Below are 21,771 nucleotides of genomic sequence, written 5' to 3'. Positions count from 1 at the left end.
AGTGAAGCATGAGCTTTAGGGACATAAACCGGAAGTGAGCCCCATAGCATCACAAACAACCCTATCATCCAATCACACTCAAACTGGTCCACCTGTCTCTTACAACTAATTAAGTTGTTTGCCCCCACAACTCCTATTGGGAGGCTGTTCCAGAAGAACATCCCTCTGATGGTTAGAAACTGTCATCTAATTTCCAGCCTGAATCTGTCATGGTCACCATAAGAGCTCGTAGCTCTCCTGCTCTCTTCTCTGATGTTATTGCTACCATCTTAGCAGACAGTGAAATAGAAGAAAGATCAACCATTCAAATGGGTGACTCATGAATCTTGTCAAAACTAGGTTTGGTACTAGTAGGAAGGGATGACTTCACAAATAGGGAAGTTAATCCTCATTAAACCCCTTAAATATCTCCCAACCATGAGATATAAGAAAAATCAATAATCTTTTAACAGGATTAGGCTCATTTCAAGGGCTATTAAGCATAATGATGGGGGAAAAATGGAAACAAAATACATTTTTCATTCTTCTCCTTAATATCTTCACTAATAGGAAACAAGCAAATAGCAACAAACATAAGGAAAATGAGACTCAGGAGCAAAATTAAAAATAATTCTGAACCTTTATTTTACCACTGACAGTGGCACCCTCACCCCAATTAGGCATCTGAAGATGTCTAATGGTTCAGTTTATATGTAGTGAGTGAGGGGAGTGATCACAAGAAAGATCCTTTTGCAAATATCTTTCACTTAAGGAGATGTGCTCTCTGTTCAGGAAATAGCAATGTTGTGAAAAAAGCCTCATTATCCTCAAGATACCATTTTACCTAATGCTTCACAATCCTCTAAGATAGATCTCATCCACTCTGACACACATTTTCCATAACTTTCTCTTTCCTTTTCAAATGGAAGGAACCACAGTGGTCTTCTAGCTTTGTCATGTTTCAAGTGCTCTTTTATGCAGGTGTCTTGGACTTACACACAACAAGAAATTCACTTTTGAGACTTGTCAATGGAAGTGTCTAACTTTGGGAATAAACTCTGATGCTGTTTTAAAGACCATTTTATCATCATGAAACACACTGTGAGGCTCTTCCACAGCAGGGCCATAAGTTCTGAAAATCATCTAGCAGATATCTTTGTGACGAAGAAACAGGTTTCAATAGACTGAAAATAAGAATATTACCAGAAGCTTCTTCCAGAAGCTTTTGTTTTTGGGAGGGTTTTTTGTCTCTTTGTTTTGTCTAAGATCAGTGGTAGAGTGTGTTCCAGTAACTGGCATTTGGTTGGGATAGAGAGTCCATTTTTGAAGAGACAAGCATTTGAATCACTTCCTCCAAGCACACAACCTGGGCTAGAATTTTCCTCTCAACTGCCAAGCAATTAGATTTAGAGAACTGACATTAGGTTGTAATACTTGATCCTAAGACACAAAGTTTGGTCTCTTTAGGAGAGAAACAACAGATCCTACTCCCTGAAAAAACGTAGCTATGGTTTGGTGTTTTGCCAGTTTGTAAAAAGATCTGCTAATAGCAAGTCCAGAAGATTTAGCAACACCTCACTATGAAGAAAACATTCTTTTTTGACATGGACATGGTGACCAACAAGATATTCCATATGTATTCTCTGCCCCAACATGTCCATTGTGTTTATTCTTATTTTTCCCAGATAGGCTCGGGTATTCCCCACCATTAGTTTGAGCCTCCTGGAGCACGAGAGGAAATGATTGTACTGGGAACCTGCACTCCACAAGCAAGGTTCAAGGTGGTGCACGTTCAGGTGCATAACATCAACTGCTGTACACTTTTGGTATGCCCATTTCAAAGATGGTATTACAATGCATGAAACCCAGGAGAAGCTGAAAAAAGTATAATCATGACAATCCTATTTTTGGATAGCTGGTCAATCCTTGTTTGAATTTTGTCACACCTTTCAACTCTCAGCAAAGTTCCTGTCAATGAGATATTATTTCTACTTCCAGGTGAGAGTTACATGATGGGCATAGTGAACACTATACAAGTTCAAAATTTATACTTAGATTTTTGAGCTCTTTTTATATTACTTCTCAGCTTCCTAGAATAATGATGCTCAGATAAGAATGAAGGCGTAAATATAGGTTGTCATGGTTACCAGGCAAGCTGCACAGTTGTCCCTTCTTGGGCTATCGCCAAGTGCATCAACCAGGTGTCAGGCCTCAGACCTTTAGCTCTCCTTGGGAGGAATTCTGCAAATTCATCCCCTCTTACTGCAGGACCTGAGTTCAGCCCCCCGAATATCAACACTGGCTACCTCAGCAGGGCTAACAGCATTTGGACCTGTTTTTTCTCCAAGCCAAGATATAAAAAAACAAAACCAGAGTCGTACACAATTTCCTTACCTGAGCTTAAACCTATTTATAGGTCTGGTGGGTCTGTCTTATTCCTCATTTCTGACTTAGGAGAAAGAGCCTGAACTGCTTGCAGCCTTATCACTTTGTCTCTGACTGAGGGCTTGTCTTCACTGCCAGGGTAAATCAACCTAAATTGCCCTAATCCAGCTACGTTATTCACGTAGTTGGCATCATCATACCTTAGGTTGACTTACCCTGCTGTGTACGCTGCATTGCACCGACGGGAGACGCTCTCTGGTCGACTTACCTTACTCTTCTGAGGGAGCTGGAGTACCGGAGTCGATCAGAGAATGCTCTGCCATTGATTTAGTGGGTCTTCACTAGATCCACTAAATCGACACCCACTGCATCGATTGCAGCAGTGTCCGTCTCCCCAGTTGCAAAGACAACCCGAGTCTTCTGAGCTTGCCAGTTACTTCACTGACACACCCAAGGCCACCTCTCCCAGCTCACTCAAAACCCCCTCCTTTTCTAGGTTCTTTTAGATTTTAGAACTCCTTTGATCCCAAGCTTAGGCTTGGAAAGAGTAAAGCCTCCTAATCTGGATGGATCCAGAATTTCTCCCTCCCCCCACAAACGGATGGCCCAGCTATCATTACCTTTGGAGCGGAGTACCTGAGGCTGACTAACCTGAACAGTTACTGACTTTAAATGGGTCATTGGTTTCCTTTTCCTTCTCGGTTCTGTAACCCTTTATAGCCTCCTCTGACTTTATGTATTCAAACAACTGAACAGAGAAACAGTCATACATATTTATAAAAAATACAGGCATTTTTCCAATTGGCAACATAGGTGTCCTACACTACCACCATGGGGCAGGAGTGAGGAAAGGAAGACAGTGACGTTTCAAATAGGCAAGCTTCAGTTGTGAATGGTCTTGATAGGGTTATGTACATAAAACTCAGCCTAATCTACTGAAATTACAAGATCTCCAGAGCACATTACAGCACGAATTGAGGCTGTCTCCATCCTGAAGTTTGTCATTTTTGTGAACACACTTGGATTGTTTCAGATCTAAAACTGCTCAGCCTCTACTTCTTTTATTCAATGGAAGAAAATGAAACAGAATACTTGACACAGGAGAAGGGAGTGGAAGATGTGGCCTCATAAACCAAACTGGATGATCAGGGTGAGATTTTGAGAAGAGAAGCTGCACAAGTATCTGATAACTGTTTTCTTCTGTAGCTTTGGTTCCAGTATTTATTGCACTTATAAAGTTGCACCTCTCTGGGTACACAACTGTTGTAGCTAGAACAAAAGGACAGCTACAATGTCAACTGAGGGTTTGAACTCTCTTTTGCCTGCCCTATAAGGAAGTGTTAAACAGCATTTTTGGATTTGTTGGACTTGTACACTACTACCTTCACCAACACAGTTGTATTCCTGTGAACTTGGAGGAACAAAAGATCTGCACAAAGTGTGTGTCTGAATTCCAGAGCACAGCCACCAGTGACAGTGTCACAGAACTGGCAGGCATGCCTTGAACAATAGGGCACATATAGAATATCAGGGTTTGAAGGGACCCCTGAAGGTCATCTAGTCCAACCCCCTGCTCGAAGCAGGACCAATTCCCAGTTAAATCATCCCAGCCAGGGCTTTGTCAAGCCTGACCTTAAAAACCTCTAAGGAAGGAGATTCTACCACCTCCCTAGGTAACGCATTCCAGTGTTTCACCACCCTCTTAGTGAAAAAGTTTTTCCTAATATCCAATCTAAACCTCCCCCACTGCAACTTGAGTTGCATCACAAAAGTACCCTCCATTAAAGAGGAAGCCATGAAACTCGTTGTTTGTGGGGTCAATGGTCTTCAAGACATCACACTAGTTCATGGGTGCTCTAGCCACTGGCGGCTGTTGTAGAGTCTCCGAGTGCAACTGCACCCACAGAAATCAGGCCCAGATGTGCACAACTCACATGGCTGAGAGCACAGCTGGCACCAAGGTCCCACTCTGCCTGCCAAACTCATGACAGCTCCTCTCAACATCATGGACCAACAGAGAGCCAGGAACCAACAAGGAGGAGCAATGCAAGCTGGCTCTCCTTGTCTGACCTGGAACAGAGCTACTGAGTGGCGGCAGGGAGAGGAAGATGGGGTTGGGAGCCTGTTACACTGCCCCTGAGTCAGGGGTACCTAGTCCTTCTGCTCCTGCCCATTCTGTGCTCCAATGCCAACTTTCTCCTGGGGATCCCAGGGGAAGAGGCAAGAAAGGCTAGATGTGGAGCACAGAGAGGAAGACCATAAAATCCTTTCCCCCCAAGGAAGCCTCCAAACAACAGGGAGAAGTAAGGAGCAAGGGGATCAGGGAAGCATTGCAGGGACCCATCGGAGCGGATAAGGGGGGTCCCTCAAGAACTGAAGTTCCTGGGAGCAGGTGGGTGTAGGGGTTCATATGGGGAAGGTAGGGGCTGCTGCTTTTCTGAGTTTCTGTTATAATCGTAATTAAACCTTTTAACGCAGAACTGCATACATGTGCTGTACAAGAGTTTTGCATAATCAGTCTCTTGTACAGTAGCATATGTATACAATTATAGCAGCACAGCAGGAGTAAGTCCAGTGTAAGGAGACTTGATTATGATTACTGTTTATTATGTCTCTACCTGTCTACACAGTAAAGATTTACTGCACCAATGATACTGCCAAGAATGACCTTGAGCAGATCACTGCAGACTACGTGGCTCTGGGAAGAAGGATAAAGGAGTTTGAGGCGCAAGTGGTGTTCTCGTCCATCCTCCCCGTGCAAGGAAAAGGCCTGGGTAGAGACTGTTGAATCATGGAAGTCAACGAATGGCTATGCAGGTGGAGTCGGAAAGAAGGCTTTGGATTCCTTGACCATGGGATGGTGTTCCAAGGAGGAGGAGTGCTAGGCAGAGACAGGCTCCACCTAACGAAGAGAGGGAAGAGCATCTTCGCAAGCAGGCTGGCTAACCTAGTGAGGAGGCCTTTAAACTAGGTTCACTGGGGGAAGGAGACCAAAGCCCTGAGGTAAGTGGAGAAGTGGGATACCGGGAGGAAGCACAAGCAGGAGCGCATGAGAGAGGAAGGCTCCTGCCTCATACTGAGAAAGCAGGACAATCAGCGACTTATCTCAAGTGCCTATACACAAATGCATGAAGCCTGGGAAACAAGCAGGGAGAACTGGAAGTCCTGGCAAAGTCAAGGAATTATGATGTGATTGGAATAACAGAGACTTGGCGGGATAACTCACATGACTGGAGTACTGTCATGGATGGATATAAGCTGTTTAGGAAGGACAGGCAGGGCAGAAAAGGTGGGGGAGTTGCACTGTATGTAAGAGAGCAGTATGACTGCTCAGAGCTCAAGTATGAAACCGCAGAAAAACCTGAGAGTCTCTGGATTAAGTTTAGAAGTGTGAGCAACAAGGGTGATGTGGTGGAAGTCTACTATCGACCACCGGATCAGGGGATGAGGTGGACGAGGCTTTCTTCCGGCAACTCGCAGAAGTTACTAGATCGCATGCCCTGGTTCTCATGGGAGACTTCAATCACCCTGATATCTGCTGGGAGAGCAATACAGCGAACTACAGCCCAGTCAGCCTCACTTCAGTCCCTGGAAAAATCATGGAGCAGGTCCTCAAGGAATCAATTCTGAACCACTTAGAGGAGAGGAAAATGATCAGGAACAGTCAGCATGGATTCACCAACGGCAAGTCATGCCTGACTAATCTAATTGCCTTCTATGACGAGATAACTGGCTCTGTGGATGAAGGGAAAGCAGTGGATGTGTTGTTCCTTACCTTTAGCAAAGCTTTTGACACTGTCTCCCACAGTATTCTTGCCAGCAAGTTAAAGAAGCATGGGCTGGATGAATGCACTGTAAGGTGGACAGAAAGATGGCTAGATTGTCGGGCTCATCGGGTCGTGATCAATGGCTCCATGTCTAATTGCCAGCCGGTATCAAGTGGAGTGTCCCAAGGGTTGGTCCTCGGGCCGGTTTTGTTCAGTATCTTCATTAATGATCTGGAGGATGGCATGGATTGCACCCTCAGCAAGTTTGCAGATGACACTAAACTGGGAGGAGAGGTAGATATGCTGGAGGGTAGGGATAGGATACAGAGGGACCTAGACAAATTGGAGGATTGGGCCAAAAGAAATCTGATGAGGTTCAACAAGGACAAGTGCAGAGTCCTGCACTTAGGACGGAAAAATCCAATGCACAGCTACAGACTAGGGACCGAATGGCTAGGCAGCAGTTCTGCAGAAAAGAGCCTACGGGTTACAGTGGAAGAGAAGCTGGATATGAGTCAACAGTGTGCACTTGTTGCCAAGAAGGCCAATGGCATTTTGGGATGTATAAGTAGGGGCACTGCCAGCAGATTGAGGGATGTGTCCGTTCCCCTCTATTCGACATTGGTGAGGCCTCATCTGGAGTACTGTTTCCAGTTTTGGGCCCCACACTAAAAGAAGGATGTGGAAAAATTGGAAAGAGTCCAGCAGAGGGCAACAAAAATGATTAGGGGACTGGAACACATGACTTATGAGGAGAGACTGAGGGAACTGGGATTGTTTCGTCTACGGAAGAGAAGAATGAGGGGAGATTTGATAGCTGCTTTCAACTATCAAATATAGCTGCTTTCAACTATGACCTCCTGAGGTCCCTTCCAACCCTGATATTCTATGATTTCATAGCCGCTTTAAGTGTTCATCAGCTAATGCAAAATTACAGTTTAATACCAGGTAGAAGTACCCTGGAGCTACCAGACTGGGCCCTCTCTGTCTCCTCACACCCCATCCCTGTGCAGAAGGCAGCAATTTCACAGGTTTGGACCCTCTCTGACACACCCCATCCCCTGCCTATTTATTCTTCATTATGAAAACAGGCCTACACTACACCATCTAGATGTCATTATAATCAACTGGCATTTAAAAAATTCCTGGAATTACTTTGATATATGTCTCTTAAATAAAAGGAGATGAAAAAACCTTTGCTCATGAAACCTGAATCATCTTTATTACTAAATAAAATTGGGACATATAGTGAGGAAGGTATATTGGCTTCAAAGTCAGTTGTATCATCTATGCCAGATTAGCAGTTACTAGGTACTAGTGTTCATACATAGACTTCAAAAGAACTGAGAGTATAAATGACAGACCCTTAGACGAGAGGATTAGAATACAGTCTCACTGACAGTTAGAACCTCAAGCAAGGGGATGTTGGGGAAAAGACAGAGCCCATAATAGAAAGACAGACACAGAATGCTTGAACTATCATCTCCAATTTACTAATACTAGAACTACAAAGGTTTAACCTACCTACCTTGGGTGTTGCCTACCCTGTACACTAGATATGATATTATTCCATTTGCCTTGGATTTAATTCAATTTACTAATAAAATACAATTTACTAATAAACTTTAAAACTTCGTAATCTGAGTGGCACTGTGATCCTATGTGCCAGGCCACAATACATGATCAGGGAGCCAGGCTCAGAAGCCACTGCTGCAGACAGTGGGACAGAAGCCACTGCTGCAGCGTAAATTCTCTCTCAAGTATCCTCCCCTTCCCACCAGCCTGGGATTATGCACTTGCATGAGAGGAAAGTGATCAGGAACAGCCAGCATGGATTCACCAAGGGAAGGTCATGCCTGACTAATCTAATCGCCTTTTATGATGAGATTACTGGTTCTGTGGATGAAGGGAAAGCAGTGGATGTATTGTTTCTTGACTTTAGCAAAGCTTTTGACACGGTCTCCCACAGTATTCTTGTCAGCAAGTTAAGGAAGTATGGGCTGGATGAATGCACTATAAGGTGGGTAGAAAGCTGGCTAGATTGTCGGGCTCAACAGGTAGTGATCAATGGCTCCATGTCTAGTTGGCAGCCGGTATCAAGTGGAGTGCCCCAAGGGTCGGTCCTGGGGCCGGTTTTGTTCAATATCTTCATAAATGATCTGGAGGATGGTGTGGATTGCACTCTCAGCAAATTTGCGGATGATACTAAACTGGGAGGAGTGGTAGATAAGCTGGAGGGGAGGGATAGGATACAGAAGGACCTAGACAAATTGGAGGATTGGGCCAAAAGAAATCTGATGAGGTTCAATAAGGATAAGTGCAGGGTCCTGCACTTAGGACGGAAGAACCCAATGCACAGCTACAGACTAGGGACCGAATGGCTAGGCAGCAGTTCTGCGGAAAAGGACCTAGGGGTGACAGTGGACGAGAAGCTGGATATGAGTCAGCAGTGTGCCCTTGTTGCCAAGAAGGCCAATGGCATTTTGGGATGTATAAGTAGGGGCATAGCGAGCAGATCGAGGGACGTGATCGTTCCCCTCTATTCAACATTGGTGAGGCCTCATCTGGAGTACTGTGTCCAGTTTTGGGCCCCACACTACAAGAAGGATGTGGATAAATTGGAGAGAGTCCAGCGAAGGGCAACAAAAATGATTAGGGGTCTGGAACACATGATTTATGAGGAGAGGCTGAGGGAGCTGGGATTGTTTAGCCTGCGGAAGAGAAGAATGAGGGGGGATTTGATAGCTGCTTTCAACTACCTGAAAGGGGGTTCCAAAGAGGATGGATCTAGACTGTTCTCAATGGTAGCAGATGACAGAACGAAGAGTAATGGCCTCAAGTTGCAGTGGGGGAGGTTTAGGTTGGATATTAGGAAAAACTTTTTCACTAAGAGGGTGGTGAAACACTGGAATGCGTTACCTAGGGAGGTGGTAGAATCTCCTTCCTTAGAGGTTTTTAAGGTCAGGCTTGACAAAGCCCTGGCTGGGATGATTTAACTGGGAATTGGTCCTGCTTCGAGCAGGGGGTTGGACTAGATGACCTTCTGGGGTCGCTTCCAACCCTGATATTCTATGATTCTATGGTTGCAGTAATGAGGCAAAGGGTGCTGCTGCAAGTGGTTGGTGCCCTTGGGCAATACATGTAGGAATAGGCAGTGGCAGAGTGCACCCACTGAACTGGGAGCCTGCATCATCCCCTGTTGCTATAAAGTCCCTGTTCAGGGACTTTTCTACTTTTCTGTTCATTAGGACTTCTGAGGAAGAATGCCACTAACAATATCTTTAATCAGTGAACCCATCTTAGCATCACCCTTACAAAAAATTAATATGAAATCCTTAATCTCCTGAATTTAAATATTAAAGATCAGTTGTTTAATCTTTTGCCCTTGTCTTGGAATCCTTTTCTAGATCAAGTGAAGAACAGAGTAAGAACTCCTGCTTATCTTCAAAGGAGAGGTATCTCGTGGGGTCTTTAAATTTGCATTTGCTTGTACGGGTTACATAGGCTGGACACCAATGATACTTGGTTACTTTCCTTTTCGTGGCTTCACATCCATCTCGAGGAAAGACCCTTCCCATATGCAATGGTCAGTGTTCCTAATCAGACTTTAATATTTCACCCTCCACAAGACGCAGGACAAGGGAGACTTTATGCAGAGGTTGCTCTAATGGAAACATTTTTATTCAATCTTAAAATACTGACAGTGTCTCATTAATGAAAAAATTACTTAAAGAAGTTTAGCATTATTAAATCCAATTTACTTTTTATTTATATTTGCTTTCATTGTCAAAGTTGAGAGAATTTTTTTAAAAATAACTGTCCTTTTCATTTGACTAGTCATTTCTGACTCTGTATATGGGCCCTACTAAATTCATGGTCCATTTTGGTCAATTTCACGGTCATAGAACTTTTAAAATTGTGAATTTCATGATTTCAGCTATTTAAATCTGAAATTTCACGTGTTGTAATTGTAAGGGTCCTGACCCAGAAAGGAGTTGGGGGGGGAGGTCGCAAATTGTAGGGGGTGTTGCAGTACTACTACCCTTACTTCTGCGCTGCTGATGGTGACAGCGCTGCCTTCGGAGCTGGGCAGCTGGAGAGCGGTGGCTGCTGGCCAGGAGCCCAGTTCTGAAGGCAGAGCCACCATCAGCAGCAGTGCAGAAGTCAGGATGGCATGGTATGATATTGCCACCTTTACTTCTGCACTGCTGCCTGCAGAGCTGGGCCCTCATTAAACAGCTGCCACTCTCCGGCCATCCAGCTCCCAGCAGTGCAGGAGTAAGGGTGGCATGGTATGGTATCGTCACCATTACTTCTGCACTGCTGCTGGCGGGGCACTGCCTTCAGAGCTGGCCACCCGGCCAACAGCCACCGCTCTCCAGCCGCCCAGCCAGAGAGAAAAAGTGGCAATACCGCAACCCCCCTAAAATAACCCGCAACTCCCTGCAACTCCTTTCTGGGTCAGGACCCCCAATTTGAAAAATGTTGGTCATCCTGGTGAAATCTGTATAGTATAGGGTAAAAACACACAAAAGACCAAATTTCACAGTCCGTGATGTGTTTTTCGTGGCCATGAATTTGGTAGGGCCCTGCTCATTTGTTTCAGAAGTTACAAGGTGTGTAGTGAACGAGACAGTTGAATGTTACCCTGGAGAAGTGGATTCTACGCCTCTGCAATAGAATTCCTATATGATGTTGGGTAAGTCATTTACACCCAACTTTTCACAGGTGGTCACTAGTTGTGTGTTCCCTCTGGCATCTGATTTGCAAATGAGCTGAACACTCACATATGAAGTGCTATATAATGCTAAGTATTCTGAGAATTCTAGTCTTGGGCATCTCAAAATGGAAATCCAAAAAATGGTGCATATTTTTATCTTAATGTATCCTTGCCTCAGTTCCCCATCAGTAAAATGTGGATACTACCCTCTCTTCACAGGTGTGTTGTAAAATAAATAAATGTTTTTAAGCAATCAGATAGTATAGCAATGAAAATCATGGAAAAGCCCATAAGAAAATTAACTGTTCTGTATCCAGACAAGGGTTTGAACAGTTTGTAGGAAAAAAGGCATATACCACTTTTTAATAATGAGAACAAAATATTGAATTTCTACTCACTAAGCAAGCACCGTCCATCCTATGTACAGACTGAAGCAGGGGCCCTAAGCAAAAAATAGTATTTAATTACAGGATCACATACTATCATTATGCATAAGCACATGGAGCCAAATTAAGGCCAATCTTTATGTTCTTTTTACATAGCTTTTTGGTATATTAAATAATGCAAGGCAGAATCCTTCTGCTATACATCATGATATAGTCTCCTCCCCCTCCTGCCCCTCCACAAAGAAAATAACCACAAAATTTGGCACTAGCATTTCTTTTCACCCCAGAAAGGATTAGCAAAGATGTTACATGAAGAAACTGAGGTACAATTCTATACGGCTCAAGCCAGTACAGTAGTCCCCCAGTTTTGTGAACACAAAATTAACCCACAAAAAATTAAGTTTTTCGTGATTAGATTAAAAATTTCAAGGCCAGAAAGGAATATTATGGCCATCTATGATGACCTCCTGTATAATGTAAAGCTGATCACCATAACCCTAAGACATTCCCATGGCAACTATGAAGAATTTCCTGGCACACAGTGAAAAATAGGTCTGATGCACCTTTATTTGCATAAGTTGGCTAGTGACAGGTTCAACTATTAGAAAGCAGTTAGAAATTAGAATGGTTGGATTCTGCCTTCAGTGTGACAAAGGAGTACTGAAAAAGGAAGTGGAGACCTGCATAGCATACAGCAAATACAAAATCTAATGAGGTAAGAAGCATCCTGCAGAATACTTAGTTTGAACAACAGTTTGAATGTCCAGGTTAGCAATGGTACAAGCCTAGACATGTATGCTGAAGCGTAGAAAAATGTCATTTTTATCATTAGTTTTAAGTTAAAAACATAAGAATGGCCATATTGGGTCAGACTATCTCACCCAGTATCCTGTCTTCCAATAGAGGGTGATCCCTTGGTTCTTGTGTTATGTGAAGGAGTAAACAACACTTCCTTATTCACTTTCTCCACACCATTCAAGATTTTATACACCTCTATCATATCTGCCAGAATTGCCTCTGGAGCCTTTTTAAAAAGTCAGCATTACATTAGCTATCCTCCAGTCATCTGGTACGGAGGCTGACGAAAGTGATGGATTACATACCAGTTAGTAGTTCTGCAACTTCATATATGAATTCCTTCAGAATTCTTGGGTGAATATCATTTGGTCCTAGTAACTTATTACTGCTTGATTTAACTATTTGTTTTTTATCTTTCAGATGAAATATATATAGTAGGTGAGGAGGAGTGAGTTACAACCTCACTAATTAATTACACTTTTACTGGATCATATATAGCTTTCTCCCACTGTCGAGCAACTATAATTGAACATGGTGGAAATTCTATGTTTCATCATTTTTCCATTTTAAAAATATAGAAAATTACAAAATATTTTAAAAGTTGAGATTTTACAGCAAGCCATTCAAATGTCATGATGTTAGAAACTTAAGGTTGACAGTGCAACCTTACATATATCTCCTTATGTACAATCAAGATAGATGGTATGATAACTTAAGACTTTTTTCTATAGGACCCCTGCCTCATCAGTACAGAAGTTTAATAATGCTCAGTGAACAAGACTGCTGTTCAGTATTTTTCTCCATGCTCTGTGAACCACCATATACATCATTTACCATTCCAACACTGGATCAAATAGAGTTTGGGGGGTTGCTTGTTTTAACTCTTTCATTAGAGATTTCTGTATGGTACCTCACCTGAATTTTTCTGATATCCTGGTGAGAGTAGGAATTTGCATTATCCCCATTTCACTTATATAAAGCTAAGGCACAGAGAAACAGTCTGCAGATTAGGCAAAAACAGAACACTGAGCTTCTTTGGGGTGATCCATAACACCATTCATCCTATTTCAAGAGACCTATTACATTCATTATATACACCATATGGTTTTTACAATGATTGAAGAGAGGCTGTTACAGCTACCAGCTTCACTGAACATACAACTGCATTAAGTGAGGCCACAGATCAATTCACTACGCAGGCTTGCCTCATTCCCTGTCAAACAATCTGACTGAAACGGATTGTCCTATGGTTATAAAACAAAGTATGTGGATATAAAGTAAAAAACATAATACTCAAGAAAAAGGGGGCAGAGTCAAAGCTACAGACAGCTTTCATTTTCTGAAGAGTGCTTCACAGTGAAACCTTACCATTCTTTTAATGTAGGTTTATCTTGTATGAAACTGCATATACATGCTTTGCTTCTTTGTCATGGTCTGTAAATAAACCACACTTGTTCTGGATTATCCAATAAAGTATTGTTTATAAATCAAGACGATAAAAAGCCTAAACCAGCTTGCCCTCACAATACAATACATTCAAGCCAGAAAGGCACGGGAAAGAATATAATCTGAATTTCACTCCGTCCTGAAAAGTAATTGTGACATCAGGAAAAGGAAATCCTACCACCTAGGCTTGAGAAAGTCTACTTGCCCAAGACAAACAGGAAAAGTTAAATTGCAAAAGCAAGCAGGAATTTGGAGTAGGTGAAGAGACTGCAGGGAAGGGAGAGCCAGCGAACAATAGGGGCATATGATTTTAAGAGTGTAGGTAAGCAATTTAGATATTGAAATAATGCTGAACATTAAGTGGTTTGATATATACTGAACAACATTCATATATGACAGTGAGATTAGACCAGTAATACTTAAGACTGAGGTTCAAGAGCCGCAAGCAGCTCTTTAATGCATCTCCCCCAGTTCTTTGCGACACATAATATTGAAACACTGTGCGATTTAATTAACCAATCTAAAATATTAACTAATCAGGATGCTTTTCCTATGTTATCAGCCAATTGTAGAATACTTGGTCAGTCATTTTGCTGTGAGAATAACTATATATAAAGAAAGAGTAAATGAAACAATGAATTCACACTACTATGGCTCCTTTAGGTAATGCTGATTGCTAATCTGGCTCCTGAAGCACTGAGGTCTTGAGTATCACTAGATTAGACCAACATGCAAAATACTCATTACTGCAAGGACCATATAGGAAAATATTTTTAGAATTAGTTTTTTATGCCATGTAAGAATTATTATCCCGCACCATAGAGATATTCTATTTTCATACCTTTAAAAGAAAACTTCCAAAGACAAGAAAGAAAGGGTGGAATAATAAAACCAGCACTCTGCACTGGCCTAACTCAGCTTCCATTCGCCACTGAAGTCAATGGTAAAACTTCCAAATATGGGAAGATTTTCAAAATGCAATTCACTTCTGAAAAGTGCTTCAGTAGAAATGGCAGTGGGATTCCAGATCTAGTCTCTAACTTCGAGATTCACTGATTCATCAAGAGCTTTTTTTAAAAACTTTTTTTCTCATAACTGCCAGTTCCACAAATAGTCCGCTATAAACTGGGATCTTTCTAGATCAGGCATCACTAGAAATAAAGATTACAGAGCCCAATATCTCTATAAACATCCAAGAACAGAATTTGGTCCTGCAATGGCAAAATAATTAATAATTCCAATGATGTGCAATCCAGAAAAATCCAACTGAATTAAAATGTATTAAATATGACAGTACATAGGAGTATCAGATCTGTTGATTAACAAATACCATATTCAGTTCCATTTCTGATCATAATCAAATTAAGCAGGGGGGAAGCGAATGTTTATCTCTGAAAATATTTCTACTTTCACTCCTCTATGTCAGGTTTCAGAGTAACAGCCGTGTCAGTCTGTATTCGCAAAAAGAAAAGGAATACTTGTGGCACCTTAGAGACTAACCAATTTATTTGAGCATAAGCTTTCGTGAGCTACAGCTCACTTCATCAGATGCATCCGATGAAGTGAGCTGTAGCTCACGAAAGCTTATGCTCAAATAAATTGGTTAGTCTCTAAGGTGCCACAAGTACTCCTTTTCTTCCTCTATGTCAGACTTTAAGCAACCTTTTAAATGTTTTTCTTGAATATATATTGAAAAATCACAATCACAAAAATCATAATTATGCATCTTGCTTGTATGAAGTCTCCCTTAGAATTAATCAGAGGCAGGACAGTTGTAAAAAACCAATGTTTTATATAATATTTTTGGACTTCAAGATATAGATACATTTCTAATGGCTTATAGATTATTAAAATTATTTACTCAGCAGTAGAATTGTCAAAGGAAAATTTATTATACAACGTAACAAACTGAAGACCTAAGAATAAGAAAAATCTTTTAGTTTGTAATCAGTACTCCAGTAACTGGAGCTGATTTCACATCGCATTAGGGGAGCATTGCGAGCATGAAGCAGCAATGAAGCCATTGCAAGTGACCACAGGTGGCTCATCCCAGGGACAGGAAATCCACTCACAGCATAGTAGGTCCTACTACCACAATCATCCCTAGAGCTTGCCTAAGGGGCATGGCCAGGATTTTCTTTTGCCCTGGTGTTCAAAATCGATTATAACAGCTCTTTGGCTATTGGCAAATGGTGCAATCTAGAGCAAGCGTTCTCAAACCGAGGGTCGGGACCTCTCAGGGGGTTGCAAGGTTATTACATGGGGGGGTCGCAAGCTGTCAGCCTCCACCCCAAACCCCACTTTGCCTCCAGCATTTATAATGGTGTTAAAGTGTTAGGGGTCGCACTCAGAGGCTTGCTATGTGAAAGGGGTCAGGAGTACAAGTTTGAGAACCACTGATCTAGAGAAATCCTTAGGAACTAATTTAGAAATGGAGACAGAACAAGCAGCAAAACAGCACACACAGAGAATGAGAAAAACACAAAGTGGTTGAAGGCTCCCTCTTGCCTCCAAGTCAAGTGGTTGACTACAGGCAGGCAGCCCATCTGAATGAGAGTTTCTAAACCGGCACAAAACTCTTAAACCAAACCAGCTGCTCTGCCTTCTTATATTTGGTCTGATAGAAAGGAAATGCCCTGCAGGAAAGGACAACACAAGATATCAAAGAGCCTGGTTTTTCCACTTCATTCTTTTAAGCTTAAGTGTTATGCTGACAGCAAATTAGAATAGTGATGATGGTCCTAAAAGCTCTCTTGTTCAAAATCCTTTCTATAAATTGTGTGCTGTAGCTCCAGTATGGAACTATGTTTAAAAAAGGAATTTATCTTGAGCCAAAATAAAGTGTTATCGTTATTTTTTGCAAGCCTTTACTAACAAGTTTATACTTTGAGGCTAATGTTGCATGGATATTAATATTCACCTCAAAGAAATCTCTGAACCAAATTTAAAAACAATTTTTTTTTATTTTCATGAATATTTAGTCTTTAAAAACAAAACCATTTGCAACAGCAACTGTAATAATAAAAATCTAGTGTAGAAACTATACTATGTTAATTTAAATATAAATTATTTTAAGTCCTCTCGCTGTTTAAAAATGTATTCCATATGCACATTTTTGTAGAACAGAGAGCTTTCTATTATGATTTGAGACGGTGAACACTTTGTTTTATTTGTCTTAATTCTCTCCTCCATTTTTAAGAAAACTGTGAGTACAATGTAGTTTGTATACAACTCCTAAATAAGTACATCAGAACAATTTATAATTAAGTTAGTGTTTAGTGTTGAGTAATAAAAAAAGAGGCTTTAAACTCTCTCCTTCTCCCACCTACCAGTCAGTAAAAGGAACCCCTTTCCCTTCTCTAAGCCCACTTCCCACAAGCTAACAGACTCCTCCCTGTAAACAGATGACCTCATGCAACTAGGCTACCTCCCTTCATGAAGTAGCTCTGTCTGGGCTTTCCGCCAGTTTTTCCGTGCCCCCAGCATGACTGGGAAACGTACCTTACTTCACCCTGTTGGTTCCCAGTTCAAACACGAGGTGAGCGTCTGACAGCAAGCAGAAAAGGCAATGTAGAGAGTAACATGAGATTCAGCATGGGGGAAAACAGGATCAATCTATACTTCCCCAAGGCAAGAATCCTGTGTCAACCCACCTCCCACTAGCAAGACACCGTTCCTCCTCATGCTACAAAATAATATGCTAAATTAAAGAAGTCCGTGAAAGGTACAGGCATACATTTTGAAGTTTGTATGAATTCAGTGGGCGCTATATTATCCACTTCTGGTCCAGTTTAGTAAGTTAGCTCTCTCTTTCCTTTTGCATAAAGTCTGAGCTTCTAAAAATTCCACCCTTACCTACACTTTACTTTCTACATCTCTCACAGAATGCTCACTTTTTTATCAGCTACCTTTTCCTCTTTCTAATCTCTCATTAAAATTAATTTATTCTATGACATTAACATTAAGTCAGCAGTATAGAGTGAAAGATCACACCACTTTAAGCTTGGACCTTGCTGTATATATCGCCATAAATAGATGAGAAACAAAACGATCAGAGTAGAGGCTTGAGGGAAAGAGTTGTACACTCACAGCACTGAACCAATGTCCAATATTCAAATTAACATGGGATACTCCAGCAGGAGAAGCTATATAAGCAAATCAAGGACAGAATTTGCACTGGAACAAGTAAATCATAGCATTCCTCAACACAGGGGCTGTCACTGCCTTCCACCTACATTTCCTTCCTTCCCCCTCCTTGTTTTAGGGAATTACAACTACCTCCCTTTTCTAAATGGGATCATGGGTCCTGAAATTTGTGGGAAAGAGAATTTCTTGTTGTAACATAGGGTCTTCATATGGGAGAGCTTGAGAACCACGGATCTAAATCCTCCTTCCCGCATTTAACACACATCCTGCCTCCCCCTTCTCTTCAACTAATTGTTACACCCACTTTTTACTTCCAGTTTTATTTAGACTGTAAATTCTTCATGACAGGAACCTTGAGTACCCAAGCTTGTCCAGCATCTTTTCATAATAGGATCCTCAATCCTGACTGCAATCTCCAGGCACTATCATAATACAAATAAAATAGATGTAGGATTGAATCTATAAGATCAGAGTTTTGGAGACAGTGACTTCTAATACAAGAAACAGAAAATAATTTTGTACATAAATTACCTAAAATCTTGTAATCTAATAATCTTTAATTTGCTATTTTGTATATACTATATAATATTTAATTTAGATTAAGCAAAGGCATTGGGGTTTTTTTTAAATTAATCTAATGTTTAAGAGATGACCTCTGAAAGTACTGTTGCTGACCCTACACAATCACACAAATTTGCTCTTCTAGTCCAAAGATCTCCTCAAAGGTCACTTCTTTCATGTTAGCCTTCCAGCAATAACCTCCACCCATAAATTCATTGTAGACAATATGTTCAAGTTGACTACACAGAGAACAAAAAGGAGAAATTTACCAGATGCATATGTTACTATATGTTTACTCCGTGATCATTCACTATTGCAACTCAGCCTCTCCATACCTCTCTCCTTGTTTATCACATGCTTTAATTCTAAACTGCTCAAGGCAGGGACCTTTCACTTATTATTTAAAAGCACCATGTACCTTGATTGCGCTATGCCAATAATAAATCTAATCTTCTGGAGAACACATCTTTGTTTCTTAATAAGGTTCCACGAATATTCCTCTTGAAAATATTCACTGTTTTTTAGTTTGAAACAAATTTTATTCTAATCTAAACAAAATGCATCTGCCCAACTTTGTCAGTAGCTATTGTTTGAATCTATCTTACATGGACATAATTTCTCTGCCTTTGTTTTCACTACAGTGCCATTTATTTTATTTTAACATAAACTCAGACTGACAACATCTAAAGCACTTCATGTAGGTTTGTGATAAAAATTTGAGTTTGAAGACAATTATCAAGAGTAAGCTGCAGGTGGGTTTTTGCAGTGTTCATCCACAGGAATTCATCAAGGTCCAGACTTTTTAGTGCGTTAGGAGCAGCTAGATTTGTTCTCTATTTTGATTGTAACAGTTAGGAGCCTGGGGTCAAAAATCAGCAGGCTCCAACTTTTCCCTTTTCCTTTGCAAAGAACTTTCTCAGGCTCATCCCCACACCCTATCCCCGTCCCCACTCAGAACCCTAGGCCTATTACTACTGTTTATTAAAACAGTGCCCAAGATCCAATCTAGAATGGAGTCCCATTGTGCTGGGCACTGCACAAGCAGGAGTAGCCAGTCCCTGCTCCAAAGAGCCTACAGTCTGAACAACCAGGGTTGTAGCACACCAGCAGCGCGAACAAAGCAAGGGTACAACTAATGGCACATGAGCTCCACAACTGGGGGGGCGGGTTTCGCTAAGCGGAAAGGGGAGGGGAAGGGGGCCGTGCACTAAAGGGGGCGAAGGAGCAGCTGTGGCGTGAAGCACCTTGGCAAAAGATGAAGGCTGAAGCAAATACACAAGCACCCCCCACAGCTGACACCCAGCAACGCCTCACCCTCGTGCGCAGACCCCCGGCCAGCGCGCAGCGACGCCCGCACCCCGCGCTGTGCCGCCGCCGCTCAGGCCAGGAGTGGGGGCGACACTGACGAGGCTGGAAAGGGCGGGGCACACAGCGACCCTCGCTACGGGAGAAGCCGCGTCGGGCGTCGCTCGCTGGACACGGGCTGACAAGCGGCACCGGGTGCTCGCAGGCGCCCCACGGGCCAGGGGACCCGGCTGCCGCCGCCGCCCCTGCCCGGCTGCAAGTAACTCAGCGAGCTGGGCCTAGCCGCCCCCCATCCTGCCCCGCAACAGCCCCGCAGACGAGGCCCAGGCGGGAACAGAGGCCACCTCTCCGGTCCCCCTCCCACCCCGCTGCCCCACCCAAGCCCCGCTGCCGGGATACGGGGCCGCCGAACGGCGCCGCGCGCGGCACCTTCCTACCTGACAAGCCGAGCCCCTCTACCACAGCGCGACGTCACAGCCCCGCCAGCGTCCCGTGAGCGCCGCCAACGAATCAGCGCGGACCTCTCGCCACTCGACAGCCAATCTACATGAACCCCGCCCCCTTGCGACACTGTTGGTCCAGCAACCAATTCCGTAGAGAGGAATGGCCTGTCGTTCCCGCCCCTGCTCCAAAGGAAGCAAGGCGATTGGCAGAGGAGTCTACTGGGTGGAACACCGGAAGACTTGAGGCGGGCGTGGCCTCTGTCTGCGCTGGCCGCTGTAAGCGGTGCGCTCTGCAGGTTGGCGACGGCGTTGGTCTAGGGGTTGGTGCGGGACAGTCATCCGGGTTCTAATCCCGCAGAGGTGGCGGTCCTCCTCCTCCTCCTCCTCCTCCTCCTGCTGGGTGGCCTGAAACTAGGACTCACCCGCCTGCTTGGTGGTGCGGGCGCACGCTGTTACTGTTGCGGTGGTTCTTTACTGACAAGAGCACCCCTTCTGTGGCACCACGGAGACCAAGCTGCCTTGTCAAGTGCCCAGCCTGTTCCACCTGCATATGGTTCCCCAGCAGGGGCTAGGTCATGCAGTCAGTAGCTGCCCGAGGCAGGGTGACCAGATACCAAGTGTGAAAACTGGAGAGGGGGTGAAGGGTAATAAGTGCCCATATAAAGCAAAGCCCCAAATATCAGGACTGTTCCCATAAAATCAGGATATCTGGTCACCCTAGCTCCAGGCCTTTCAAGATGTGCCTTGTCAGGGTTGTTCCTTTCCTGTGCATTCAGGAAAAATGTAAAGCGTTAAAAACTTTCACTGCCACTCAGGTGAACTGGGATGTGAATCCTTTACCTCAGGGAGCCTGCATTTAAAGAAAAACACCCAACAGCTTGGGACAAAGAGAAGTAGACTGGAGATAGAGTTGTGAGAGTCAGCCACAGAACAAAGCATGCTGCGCAAGGAATGCCAGGATATCTCATGCACAGAAGATAGTCTTTACTGCATACTGTAATCAAAAGTAAGGGTAGGTCTACACTTAAAATGTTGCACTGGAGCAGCTGCACCACTACCACTTAAGTGAAGATGCTCCTATGCTGACAGAAGAGTTTCTGCCATTGGTGGTTAGTCCACTGCCTCAAGAGGCGGTGACTATGTCAAAGCGAGAAGCTCTCTCACCAACATAGCACTGGCTACACTGGGGGTTAGGCTGGTATAACTATGTGACTCAGCCCTGGTCTACACTGGGGGGAGGGGGATCGATCTAAGTTATGCAATTTCAGCTATGTGAATAACATAGCTGAAGTCGATGTACTTAGAACAACTTAACATGGTGTCTCCACCGCAGTGAGTCGACTGCTGTCACTCCCCTGTTGACTCTGCCTGCACCTCTCGCAGCGCTGGAGTACAGGAGTTGACGGGAGAGCGCTCGGGGGTGGATTTATCGTGTCTAGACTAGATGTGATAAATCAGTCCCCACTGGATCGATCACTGCCTGCCAATCTGACGGTAGTGAAGACATACCCTCAGGGGTATGGATTTTTCACACCTCGAGTAACATAATTATACTGCTATGCTGGGTCGACTCTACAGGTTTATAAGAGGAAAAGTCTTGATTTTTACTTTTACAGGAAATGGTTCTTGTGTCCTACTCACAGCTGAGATGACTAGAACTCTCATTCGTGATGGGAGAGTCAGAGTGACAGGCACAGTTACTTTACACTCTCTTGGAGGGAAGTGCAGGGGTGTTCAAAGATGGTGAAGGAGAGGCTTGCACATTCATCTTTTCCTCAAGTTCATCGTAGGCTAACTTCTCCGAGCTTCCCTTCTCTCTCACTATAATGTCCTTC

The 21,771-nt window shown here is 43.2% G+C and overlaps 1 protein-coding gene across 7 annotated transcripts in view; it reads right to left on the bottom strand.

Moving 5' to 3' along the window:
• FER (FER tyrosine kinase) overlaps positions 1-19,991 on the bottom strand; it is a 436,379-nt gene extending 416,388 nt beyond the window's left edge. For all 7 annotated transcript variants that reach the window (XR_007356596.2, XR_007356597.2, XM_048849501.2 and 4 more), the window contains exon 1: positions 19,931-19,991. The gene's annotated coding sequence lies outside the window, so the exon portion shown is untranslated. The remainder of the gene's footprint in view (positions 1-19,930) is intronic.
• Positions 19,992-21,771: the final 1,780 nt, after the last annotated feature.

Source organism: Caretta caretta, chromosome 5 (assembly GCF_965140235.1).
Source record: "Caretta caretta isolate rCarCar2 chromosome 5, rCarCar1.hap1, whole genome shotgun sequence".
NCBI classification, from domain to species: Eukaryota; Metazoa; Chordata; order Testudines; family Cheloniidae; genus Caretta; species Caretta caretta.
The sequence above is the reverse complement of the archived record's forward strand: the minus strand, read 5'-3'. Positions and strand labels throughout refer to the sequence as shown.